This window comes from Mus musculus, chromosome 16, assembly GCF_000001635.26.
Source record: "Mus musculus strain C57BL/6J chromosome 16, GRCm38.p6 C57BL/6J".
Lineage (NCBI taxonomy): Eukaryota > Metazoa > Chordata > Mammalia > Rodentia > Muridae > Mus > Mus musculus.
The window spans coordinates 66,899,152-66,911,975 of NC_000082.6; the positions used below are offsets into that span (position 1 = coordinate 66,899,152).

Below are 12,824 nucleotides of genomic sequence, written 5' to 3' on the forward strand. Positions count from 1 at the left end.
AGCCAGGCTGAATCACATCACAGAATGGTGAGATCTGCATAAAGCCTCACTACTAGGAAAAGAGTTTTTCCCAAATGATGGTAGATAGTTGGGTAAGACTCGGTTTTCTATATGAGTATAGTCCTTGTAAGTGAACCATACAAATCTAAGAATACCTGGGCAGCATCATTTGGACTTGCATTTAAAATAAAATTTGCATAGTCTGGTGGATAAGGGAGAAGGAGTAAAGAGAGGAGGATTGGAGTGGGTGAAAAATTATCAAAATGTACAAAATTCTCAAAGAACCAGTAAAAATACATTTTAAAGTAAAATCTAATAAAAGGCCCATCTTCCTGTTTCTAAGTTTTTGATTATAACCTTATAAAAAATAAACTCATATATAGTTCCCTCTTCTTTATGACTTTTAAAAATGCACCCTATATATTTTCAAATATCTTTCAGTTGCTTTTTAAAAATTAAATGAAGTATTGAAAAAGATGCCCTTTCCAGTTGCAGTAACTAAATGGGATGCTTAGAATGATCTGAAAGGGACCCTAGTGTGCAGACACTGGCAGAAGCATGATAGTCAGAAGACTCTCACAGAAAATGACCAACTCTGTGTGTTAAAAATCAATAATTGCCTGGGGAGATGCCCAGTGAGTAAAATGCTTGTCAAGGAAGTCAGAGTTCCTGAGTTCAGTTCCACAGCATGACATAAAAGATGTGTCTAGTGATGCAGCCCAGGAACACCAGGAGGGAGAAGGGCAAGGTCTCACTGGCCAGATTATCTAGCTAAATTAGATTTAGCAAACTCCAGGTCCAAGTGAAAGATCCTGTCTCAAAAACTAAGATGGAATATGTTAGAAGACACATAATATATACATCTTGCCTGCACATGTGCATGCAAGAGCAAGCAAATATGCATCCATGTTCATGCCTGGGTCTCGACATACAGACACAAATACAATAAATAAATAGATTTAAATAATTAAAGCTCAGAAATGGTAATAAATGGTGAATCTTATTTTGGTTGCTATAATATCAGATTTCACTATCGAAAACATCTGCCAGCTAATATCAAAGAAGTCTACTAAAGGGTAGTAGATTTTTATGGAAATATATCCTACAGTTTCATAAAATCATCAATTACAGAAAATGTGTCTTATGGATCCATTGTAAATTTTGGGGTTATAGGAACATACTCTACTTATCCCAGACAGTTTTCACTCCCATAGCTTAGCTGTGGGTTACAGGAGAAATCTTGCTGCAGGTAGCACAGAGTTTTCCCAAACGGAACTTGGATATAGATAAATAGCACATTTATTAATTAATGAAAAAAGTGGTAATATATTTCTGACAAAATAAAGGATGGTTAGCTAATTATATTTAAGAGTAAACTCCACAAGCACATTTACAAATTCACAGGATCAATCAATAATCAGAATAATATCATTAACTAGATAATAAACTGCCATTCAGTAGAACTGGAATTTTGCTATTATTAAGCGCTCGAACCATAATGTCGTGACAGTTGTTTTAAACACATAATACTTATTTAATGAATGAATTCTTGACATGTAATGTACAACCTTGCCTTTTTAAAATTAGATTGTATAGCCTCAGAGCACAGGAAATATTGACTCATATGGCAGCGTCGATAAGCATCAAATGTCCCTGCAGACTTGGGCTAGCAAGCTGCTTGTGAATCCAGCAGATGTTTCTACTGTCTGGGCCAATAGGAACCTTATGGACCTTTCCCCCTTCATTTTCTCCCAGGAGCAAATGTTGACACAGCAGAAATTTGGATGCATGCCAAATGAGAAACAGAAGGGTCGATGAGAAAGAAGGGTACGCTCTTTTCCATAAATAGTGGTCATCAGTGGTTTGAATTGACTATTAAGCCATCTTTAATGGTTTATATTTGTGCATTTGCTACTTCATTTAGCAAATTTGTATAATTTTTGTCCTTTTTTGATAGCACTTATCCAAGCTTTATAAAGCCAATCTTTGAATACAGTAGTGGTTTCAAAATATAAACAAATAAAAAAAATTGAGTATATAAAATAAGAAAACAGTTTACTTATGGTGTTTTTTTTTCATAAAATTGAAAAAAAAGGTGCCTAACCATTCATTTGTAGTGAATATATCAAGACTTTATGTACACATCATTAATGTAACAGTATTAGACCCAGAATTTTGTAAATCTAGAATTTTTTTAGAAATAAGTTTAGTCATCTCCCATTACTAAATGGTATTTGCAGTCAGTTGAAATTAAACATATATTCTGAGAAATAAATTTGACTAATTAGATTTAGCTATTCCTCATCACATCAATCAATGATTGTACAAGATCTGTGCTAATCATCTATATCCAAGTACTGTTTGTGAAAATTCTGTTTCCCACAGCAAGATTTCTTCTCTGTCCCACAGCTAACTTATGGGAAATAAAAGTATCTAAAAGAGGTGGAGTGTGTTTCTAAGATTCTGAAACTCATAACGGAACACTTGATACGTATTCTGTCAACAAAGAACAAATAGGTGACGTAGGGAATCAAACCAACTTCAACAAATTTGTATTTGTTAAATCTTCATTACTTCTAACACTATCTGTTGCATAACTACCATGAGTCAGGCATATTTAATTCAAAAGCAAAGAAATAGCCAAATTCCCAAGCTTGCAATTGCAGTATGATCATTAGTAGAAGCTATTTTAATAAGGTTAACACTAACAGTGCTCTATAACAACATTAACAGTGTTCAGTCAATTCCAAAACTTCAATAAGTGTCTACTGGACAGAAGCCTGGTTTTCATTTGTTTCCATGATTACATTGGAAAGAGCATGCAGTTTGAGCAAAGGAGCACAGCAGAAGTGGCTAAGAATTGCTGGCAGTATCTGCAACATGTTATGCGCATAACATTTGTGGAAAGTGTGGAGAAAAGATGCTCACTCGTACGATTTTTGAATGCCAAAATTCTTGTAGTTTTCCTTCCATGCATTCTAATTGCCAGAAACTTAATTGTAAACTTTCAAAGACCACATGGACACCACTGATGATTTTGAATAGAGATAGAAATTCCTGACCAGAATGGCAGAAACCCTGGATATGACATAGGAGCACAACACAGGTTTAATTTCCACGAGAATATTCTTAGCAAACGTCACTCTTTGGTTAAATAAAGAATCAAGTTGATGGTATTTTGCTTTTTCCATAAAATACGTTATTCATAATTATAAAATAATGAGGAAAATCCCCTTAGAAATAGAGGATCTTTCATTATGTATGCTATCATTTATAAAGGAAACTATGTGAGGGACTTTCTGAATATAATGTTAGGTAATAAAATACAATTATTAATAATAGAGAAAAATGACATCGCTTTATATACACGTCCCTGAACGATGCATATGAAAAGGAGGGAGTGTGATAGCCATGAATTCATCTTTCAGTTTGAATTTTGCATCAAGAAGATTGGTGGTCATCTCTGATGGCTCAGAGCTGTTTCTGTTCCTGTAATAACCTGATACCCTTAAGTAGCTTTTCTGTAACTTATGTCTTTCAATATGAGAGAACTTAGTGAAAATTGAGATAATGCACTTCCTCTAAAAGATATGTAATGTGGGAAAACTCTTTACAAATGGAATTTGCTTGAATTCAGGCAGATTAGGAAAAATAGCAAAGTATAATAGCAGAAGATTATAGGGAAAAGTGCAAGAAATACCAACTAAACATGAGCTAAAGTGTTCAGATATATTCAGGACCAATAGATATGATTAGAGTGTCTTAAGAAAAACTGTATACATAATGTATTTGTAAAACTGATAATTTTGAAATATAAAATGATACATTTTCATAAACATGACAAAAAAGAAACAAATAGTGAATTTGAGATGTTTTAAAGAAAATGTGAGTAGATAATATATAACATTTTTGATACTAGAGGAAGTAAAGTCGGGAATGGATTAAATTGTTGTAAATGAAACTTTTATTTCCTCAGAAGAAGGGATGAGATGACTGCCATCGCCAAGTTGTACAAATGCATGGATGGAGCAGAACCCAGAGCATTTCTATCACTGACCTAACTATCCTTAGGGCTAGGCCTAGACACTCCTCGCCACCACACAATCTAATCTACTCCTACAACGTTTCAGCTTCTGAGACTCGCTCACCCTTTTTAGTTCTTTCTGACCTCTGGCTGGCTGGTTCAACTCAGCTGTTCTGGCTCAAACAATTCTCCATGACGACCAATTCGTTTCAGATTCTCTCAGCTTCTGACTGAATTGCTCTGCCTGACTTCAAACTAACTCTGGAAATGTTTTCTAATTTCTGGCCGCTTCTCAGTCTCTGGACACACCTGCCTCTGCTGACTTACCCTGAACTACATGAACTCATGAACAAACTCAACTTCACGGAACTGCGCTGGTACTTACTCCCAAATGAGTGACTTTCTCTGTGCAGTGCTCTTAAAGAGCTTCCCTTTCTTGTGCTGTTCCTATGAGAGTTTAGCGTATTCTATCTCTGACACATTCTGTCAAGTCTTTCTCCGATTCATGACTTTGTCTGCCCTTCAATTAGATATCACTTCCAAACATGGCTGCTTCTTTCTACAAACTAATTTCACCTTCAGGGTATGTATAATAGGCATATCTGTATTCCAACAAAAGGAATTAGAGGTAGGGGGCATGTTTGCATTCTAGCTGGATCACAGACACATAGGTCATTGCATGTGATGATCTCTTGCCAGAGCAGCCAGACTGCATCTTCTACAAGTAGTGACTCAAAGATTATCTTCAAATTTTCATATTATTTAGTACACCTTTCTGACATGCCAAAGACCTATTCTATGTCTCTAATCATATAAAACTAAAGTTGTACAAAAGTCAATTTTCTTTTCCCTTTTGGGAACCTTTGGATATACAGTGATAATCATGTGACTGGGAAATGAAAAGAAGATTTAGGATTAAATTCTGACATCTGGCAGTTATGAGAAATCAATTATTTTATGAGAGATATGCTACCATCCTTTCAAAACACAAGAGTTCTCTAGTGCATAAATTATATTTAATTACATTGAATAGCAATAGTAACTTCTTTGTATACATTTTGTTCATCAACAACATATTTATAAGTAATAAGCTGAAATATAAACTTCTAGGGGCAGAGGAGATAGTTATATTAATCTTATTTTATATTGAATTATTTTTCTAAAGTTCAACTTATGCTGAATGTTATTGATGACAAACTATACTACAGAAACAGAATTCTAAAATTATATTTAAATTAAAAAGTTAATTTGATTTCAGTCATGTACTTTTCAATTATAAATAGAATCCTCCTGCCTCCCTCTGTCTCTCTCTTTCTATCTCCTGCTCTCTCTCCCATCTAGGCCTTTTTACATTTTCTTATGAGTTGAATACCCTAATTTTCACACTAAAGTTACATGTCTACTAAGACTCTTCTGTCATTACAAGCTAAGGATGCGTTTATCACCACTACTTTTTCTCAATATACAAAGGTCAGGTTAAGCATAAGATGTGATTTATTCTCCCCATTTTCAGCTTTTTATTATGTATAAATTTATTGTACTGGATAGTTATAATGAAAAAAAGAAGTATAATTTTACCCTACAAAATGCTTGTGGATTTTCATTATACACACAAGAAGGGGATTTAGAGACTTTTTAATTGCTGAAATAGAAGCATCTGGCACGGATATTGATATGTGCATTAAAGTAATTTTCTAGATCAGTGAATTCATGTTAGAAATGGTTTCTTCTACTAAGTGTATATTTCTTCTTTGGCTCTAAAAATCTTTTAATAAAAATCATCTACTTTTTATATTACTGAATTATTTTAAAGGTAATTTAGTACCTAATAGCATGTATCCTTGGATGGATTTATCTGAATAGCAACTGTGTGTTGGAGCATAGTTTTCTCATAAAGGAGAGCATAATTCGCTTTGCATGTCAGTGAATGCGCTTATTTTATCAGATTGCATGAAACTGAAATAATAGAAGATCAATCTCTTGTGCTCTTGTAAAACACAAAGGCAATGAGTATAGCAGCAGATCTATTTGCTAGGCCTGAATTTGAAAGATACAAAGATATGCAGGTATCAACAACTATTATCAGCAAATATGAAATGCAAACTGCATGAACCTGATGGAGAATAATGAAGTCATTTTGAAAACAATACTACACTTCTTGACTATATTGCTACAACATGGAAAGCAAAACATGTTGACTGCTAATGAAAATTCCTTGAATCATATATCTTTAATATCTGAATTATAAATCTATACAATACTAATTTCTATATTTATAAAACCAGAGAAGACAATGGTAATGTGACAATACTATTCAGTGGCAAATGCTTATACAACTAGGATAAATATAATTGCTTCAATGAAATTTGCAGTGATTATATACTTTTTAAAACTAGCCAATTGGATGTACTTTTGAAGAATAGGTTTGATATGACTGTTCAATGCAGATGATCAGTATGGCTAGCCAGGCTCCGTAAACATTAATTTTCCTGTTTTTATTTTCATGTACATCACAAGGCACTTTTTGATATAATTTTAAAAAATCACAATAATGTGTTTTACTGAAGGACTGATCTGCACTTCCTGAATGAGTATGTATACACACACATGTTAGAATGCAACTAAGTTATCATTATTTAATCTTACTCCTGGCTATGTGGTAATGTTGTGCAATTGTTATTCTCCAAGATTGAAATGTCCATCCTACAGAAAACTCCTTAACCTGGAAGGTAACCAATCCATCCTAGCTTCAACCAGTCCCTAAAACTGACCAAATTCCCTAGGACTTTCCCTGCCAGAGCAAGCAAAAAATGTTGGAAAAACAAAACAAAACAAAAACAAAAACAAAACAACAAAAAACAAAAAGAAACTGAAATACAGAGAAGTGTCTCAAGGTAGAAAAGATTCAAAGACTCCCGAGATCAAAACAAGTAGACCAATTGAGACACCTAGAGAGAATGTTCTTCAGTTGTTGAGTTTCATGCGGCTGTTCACTGTGCTCCAGTTTTCCAGCTGTGGGTGCCTGTGCTGATGTGCATTTGTGATGCTGCTGTCTTTGAATTATTTTTATTCATGCAAGTAACCCCTGTTCCATATTCCTATAAGTAACACCAATAAAACCCATTTGCTCAGCAAACTGGAATTGGGTGGTTTCCCTACTTGGGTCTGTCCTAGGTTCCTTACCTGGAGTGGGTAGATGTGTGTGTGTTTCATCTCCCCAGAGAAAGTTTTATCACACAAGTAAATGGTTTAAGAGTGAGCCTGTTAACGTTACCTTCATTCTCTTTGCTTCTGTTTGCTTCTAATAGTGTCTGAGGCACACAAACTCTTTTATCAATATATTTTATACACATAACACAAAATACAATATCACACCAGCTTCCATTGTCCCAGTGCATTTAGTATTTCTTTTGATAAGACAAAGAAAATCATGTTTTGATTTGTGACATTTTTGGTGCAACATAGGAGGAAATGGGAGAAATTCTAGCAATGCTTTCTGATTTCTGAGAAAAATTTCCTAGGAAAGATAAAAATCCATTCCTTAGTTCATTGCAGAATGATCCATCTAGGAAATGTCAAGTTTTTTTTTTTTTTTTTTTTTTTGAGGAAAAAAAAAGTTGGTCTCTGTGAATATGTCCCAGTAACCTATCACGTTCTCTGTCATTCCTCTACAAATACTTTATTGCAATTAAAATGTTTTCTTTGTTCAGTTTTTCTAAAGGTTAGCAGCAATTTTACAAAATATTTCCATTATGTCTATTCATTATTCAAAATACATGCCTGAAGGTGAACAATGAAAAATTGAGAAAAATATTAAAAATGATAACATGTATATCATATTGTGTATCTGTATTTTGATTGAACAATGTATGGTGTTTCAAAAGCAAGCAAGGTTTACTGACCCCAAAAATCGAATTCAAAAACTTTTCCTGAAAACCCGTTTCCAACTTCTTTTAGTATATGTACTTCCAGTTACAAACAGTAATTTTCCTTTGATACCTCGAAAGAAAGCCATGGAATGCATTTGGGAAGTGACCAGTGCTTTTAAGACCTTCAGGAAGTGCTGTGATTCTAACATGATAATTATTTAATGTTACTGAACCAATGAACTGTAGCCTATGCTTCACTGAACAAGACGTTTGCAGTCTAATTTAGATTGATAAAGTGCTCACAACCAAGGCTAACGCAGATTCACTAGGAGAATTATTGTTTTCTTATTCATAAAAAGGAGAGGGGTGTCATAATCCATATGAGAGAAAGGTTAACAGAGTCAAAGTGAGACACCTTGTAAATTATACCCATGAAGAGACACATCATTAATGACGTCTACCACACAGGATAAAGTAGAAACGATACATGACGTTAGTAGACACATTCTATGTCTGCCCTTGATGTGCAGCCAATTATTTAAGCATATGGAAAAGTATGCTGGGTTTAAAGGTTTGGAAAAGCATGTTTGATTTTTATATAATGAGTGACATGGGTCTGATTAGCTTAAATTAATTTAATTTTATAAAGATACAGCAGATAATTTAATAACCCCAAAATGTCAAATTTCCTACCTTTTTCCAGTTTAACCTGCATAGTACCCTCACACATTTCTAGAATTGCAACCATAAACCCACCTTCATATTTTACCTTCCTATCAAAAATCCTCATACTTGAATGTTAATTGTGCTTCAATATGAATGACTTATACAGCATTAAGGAAACATTTGAAGTTTTAGCCTTCTCACATATTCACCTACATGGGCTTCTTTGATCTGTGGTTTGATCTAATAAAAGTTAAAATATGTTACCTGTTAATGTTTATAGGAGGATATTGAGAAAGTAGAAATTACATAATAACATAACATCCACTATTGAACAGCTCGATACCCTAAAGTTGACCAGAAAACTGGGGTCTATGCTGTCCAATCCAATAACCAGTTCCATAAGATCCAATTGAGAAGAGTAACCAAGTTTTTTTTTATTTGTTTTGTTTTGCTTTTTTAATGAATCTTATATAACGCTTTAATGTGTTAGAATATTTTGATTTCATTCATTTTTCAAATGAGTCACTATTATTATAGATTCTTTCCAACATCAAAATACTAAAGGAAAAAAGAAGAAAAAGAGGAGTTAATTACTACCTCTTCCTCTTGCTTTTTCATAAAAATCTGGTATGGCAATACAAATGTCTCCAAATGCTACCCTTTTAATTTATCGTAAAAATTGTACCAAGCCAATAATTATCATTTATTTCAATAAATATAAACAATTTAATAACATCTAGAACAAGATAATCATAAAACAAGAGATTTTATTTTTCTACTTTTTGATATACTTATTTTATATGTATGACTGTTCGGCTTACAGCATGTGCATGCCTGTGCCCACTGCGTTCAGAATAAAGTGTCAGATCCTCTAAAACTGAAGGTAAGGATGTCCTAGAACCAACACGTTGTTTGGGGACCTGAGCTCTTATATTAAAGAGCCTCAAGTGCTTTTCACCACGAAGCTATCTCTCCAGCCCCAAAGTCATATTACTAATTAGAACTTACTACATATTTCAGGACTATCAATTTTCTAGCATAATATTATGTACTCCAAAGAAACTTGGCAATAAACTATAAATAATTTTCCTTAAATATCATATAGATACCCAGACACAACCACAACATCCAATATAGAGATCAAAATAAAAGTATATATATATATATATATATATATATATACTTATAATATAATTATAACTATATTTATAATTATATAGTTATGTAACAAATGCACATTAGTGTATTTATTTATCAATGAATACACTAGGTTTTCTTTACTAGATGCTGCTCCCAGTTAGCAATAATAAAATATTTCTTAAAATAATCCCACGTGCAACCAGAGTTAGTTTTATATTCTAGTTTGTAATTACATATTTCTCATCTTTGGTATATATATATGTTTTAATAATGATGGTTTACTGGTTTAAATGGCACAGGAGATCTATGAACTTGAGTGATACAAGTTATTTTACATGTGCCCATACAACCTAAAGATCTTATCAACGAGCTTTGAGTAAAGCAATGAATTAGAATCTGTGGACGCTTCTCCATGTAATAAGACAGAGCATAAAGGGAACACAATTCTCCAGTCCACAATAAAAGGTATCATAAGCAACAAGATCAACAAATACAGCAATTTACTTCCTGGTTTATGTAGCTGTGCAAACACAAAGATATGCAAAGGATTTGAAGCTTGAAGCTATGTGTGAAATACAATTTCCAATTATAACCTGCTATAGAATATTTCAGCTACCCATAGGCTCAAGGACAGAAGAAATTTTTATGAGTGAAGTTGGTTCTTGCCACTGTGTAATTTGTTTTCTAACTCTCAATAAAAATAAGCAAGGATTTTACTGTATGGAAACATACTGCTTAACAGTAAAGTACTATGGTGAAGGTGTAAATTTACATTTTGATATCTTCTTTTGCTTCACAGGTTTTATATATTTCCTGAATGCTGGTAAGGCACTCACATAGATTCTAAATATATTAGAAATACTATCTTATTGTTTGGTACTGATATTCATGCAGCAAGAACTTAGAAATTCTAAGTCTAGGTTCATTGGGTAATATATTCGATAACACAGTTCATTTCATTGCTTATTCACAGAAGCAAGTATGATAGTAAGAACCACTTTACTTTATAGTATATATTTTTACTACAGGGAGGTATCTTGTAAGGACTCTGTAGGGTAATGTTGAAAACATTCAAAACAAGTTCAGAAATTATAGCCTTTTAGTAGGTATTCGCTATAAATATTTATTGAATCAATTTGTTATTTAATGTCCTGTAGGAGTTGCTAATCTATGACAAAGAGCGATGGACAATATTCAATACATATGTATTAAATGCAGTCCATAAAAATTTAATGTGGACTAGATTTCAACACATGATTAAGGATGCATATTATTAGATAGAGTAGAGTAGAAATGGGCATTTAAAAAATTTGGCTATAACAATCTGGCTCACTTTCTCCTAGTATTCAAAGAAACTAATCTGAAGACAGAGAAAAAAAGAAATATCATCACTAATAGTACATGACTCCCGTTAGTATAGCACAAGCATTTCAGGAAAATGGCTACAATCTAAATGATTAAGAGAAATAAAATGAAATATGAGCTGTTGGTTTCTTCTCATGCAATTGACAAACCAAAGTCTGTGTTTCATTAGAGAATGGAAACATTAATGAAGTTTTTCTTTACTCTGAATATGACAAGTATTTGCCACTATGAAAACAGAATGTCCACAATCTTACTCATCAATGTCATTCTTGAATATGAATCGTTCTTATGTCCACTATCATGCCTTAGGATTTGAATGAGTATACTCCTAAGTTTTCTTGGGGCAATCTAGTTTGTATCTGCTTCTCATACACTATCAAATTTTTTCTTAGAGACACTATCTAGCATTTGTATTCTAAATAGAATGTATATGCTCTAGATGCATTATGTACTGCAGTTTACAGAAAATAGCCATGGTTTATAGCACCCAAAAGAAAATGATAACATTTTAATGTAAAATATAGATAATTAATTAAGATATTATTCTTCTAGGTTGGGTATTATTTTGGATTTTTGTAATTTGTCTCTTCAGAAGAATACACCAAAGGAAGCTGGATACAGAAAAATTGTGTCTTGTGCTAATATACATAGAGAAGTTGCAACTACCTAGGAACCCGCGTTTGGACCAGAAGCTGTACCTGTTACTGGCTCTCTTACTTTGGTATAGGGAGCACACTATTAATTGTATTACTGATGAAGGGTAGAATCCATAAAATCTTAGCCCTTTGCTCGACAACACAAATAGACACCAAGTCCCTTAGTTTATGAATAAATGACCAGAAGAAAAGCACAGAAAGCAACCTCGACACAAATATTTATGAGATTTTCTTAGCAATATACTCAGTAGACTGCAAACAACAGAGTCTAAATGTAAATATAAAGATGAAATGTATGAGTAAGAGACACATAAACACAAAAATACACCAATGCAAGATAGCAGGAAATGCTGAGAGAGAGAGAGAGAGAGAGAGAGAGAGAGAGAGAGAGAGAGAAAGGGGAGGAGGAAGAAAGGAAGGAAGGGAGGGAGGGAGGGAGGGAGGGAGGGAGGGAGGGAGGGAGGGAGGGAGGGAGGGAGGGAGGGAGGGAGGAAAGGAGGAAGGGAGGGAGGGAGGGAGGGAGAGAGAGGGAGGGAGGGAGGGAGAGAGAGAGAGAGAGAGAGAGAGAGAGAGAGAAAGAAAGAAAGAAAGAAAGAAAGAAAGAAAGAAAGAAAGAAAGAAAGAAAGAAAGAAAGAAAGAAAAAAGAAAGAATGAAATCAGGAACCATAAAAATATAATTGGAAATGTAAAATCTCAGTTGAATATGGTGATGCCAGAGCCGTGTCAGAGTTCATGGTTTATATATGTGAGAACCTGAATTCAACCTGTAGCATGCATATGCATACGCATACACACACACACACACACACACACACACACACACACCACACACACACACACACACACACACATACACACACACATACACACAAACACACACACACACACACACACACACACACACACATGCACACACACATACACACAGCTTGGGATCAATTAGTAGAACTGATAGGAGGGAAAAGAAGTTATTTGAAGAAAAATTGAAAAGCTGTTGAGAACTAAAGATACAACTGGATTAACATAACACACTGGTACGTGTCTCTAATCTCATCACTGGGGGAAGTGGAGGAAGATGCCTGAGTATCAACCTGTGCTGCATA

The 12,824-nt window shown here is 33.9% G+C and overlaps 1 protein-coding gene across 7 annotated transcripts in view; it reads right to left on the bottom strand.

Annotated features, from left to right (window-relative positions):
* Positions 1-12,824, bottom strand: part of Cadm2 (cell adhesion molecule 2) — a 965,502-nt gene that overhangs the window by 243,736 nt on the left and 708,942 nt on the right. The gene's annotated exons all lie outside the window — the stretch shown is intronic.